This window comes from Protomyctophum parallelum, assembly GCF_964188405.1.
Source record: "Protomyctophum parallelum genome assembly, chromosome: 17".
Taxonomy (NCBI): domain Eukaryota; kingdom Metazoa; phylum Chordata; class Actinopteri; order Myctophiformes; family Myctophidae; genus Protomyctophum; species Protomyctophum parallelum.
The window spans coordinates 24,966,844-24,968,144 of NC_139719.1; positions in this window are offsets into that span (position 1 = coordinate 24,966,844).

Here is a 1,301-nt window from a genome sequence, read left to right on the forward strand (position 1 = left end):
GCGTTGCAGAACAGCTACTTCTGCATAGCCTGCTATATATGTATCATTGTATAGGGCAGTGATCCTCAAATTCTGGACCAGGGGGGTCCTCAAATGATTTTGAGGGGGTTGATTTCAGATTATTTACTTAAAGGAGAAGTTTACCCCCCAAACAAATACTTATTTTCTATCAATTACACACCCCGTAGTCTTAGTTGTATTCATGAAGATTTTTTTATTTTTATTTTTTGCCATTCCTGCGCTAATAATTATTTTGATGACCTGGCTGGATGCCACTTTAAACCACTGGAATATAGGCCACAAGAAGACTGGGGTAATACCCTCAGAGTTAAACAAACACTCCCTAGTTTTTGCAGTGTAGTATACTATCTCTGGGCATGCATTCAAAGCATTCTATCCGTTGGGCAATTCCACTAGAATTTGTGTTGGAACTTCACTCTGTGAGGTTTGTGGGTGGCCAAAGCGTTTAAAAGAAACGTGCATACATTCAGTACATGCTGGAAAAGGCCCCAGGCGAGTACCGAGTGAAATCCTGTAAGTGCACCTAAAGTCATACAGGGTATAACCTTCGCTTTAGTCTTTTTGGCGACAAACCTTTGTCAGTCCCTTGTCATTGTTTCTCTAAGTACTATTCAAAGATCCTATAGCGACACTGCACTCCCTGTGGGTGGGGCGAACGGTTCTCGAGTTACGTGGATTACAGACGTACACACAGACGTACAGAGACCTTGTGCATTTATAGATTATTACTAGAGCGAGTTAGATTATTATTGTGGAAAAACTATAGCTGCTACACTGCCCTCACATCTAGAGTTCGCACCACCGATCCGACTGATATAGTAGTATCTGAGTCAGTGGTGGGGCCCAGGGGCTGTCACCATTGTACCCATCTGTCTGTGATCCCATCTGTGAAGATCAGATCTTCATATCTGTATCTGTCTGTCTACCTGTGTCCCTTTTATGTCCATATATGGAGATATCTGTATCTGTCTGTCTACCTGTGTCCCTTTTATGCCCATATATGGAGATCTCTGTATCTGTCTTTCTACCTGTGTCCTGTTTATGCCCATATATTGATGTATTTAGTAGGCCTCTATTGGTATGCACCCTATGGGAATATCAGTGTGGGCGTATCAGTTGGATCGACGTTTCTGGAACCGCATATCTGAACGACTCTACGGCAGGCACTGCACTCCCTCGAATGAAGTTGGTCGGTCACATGTTTGCACATAACTGCAAACCTGGGGAGAGCCCTGAACTGAGCTCATGCTTCCTTCAATGCACGAGGAGCGAGGTGGTGG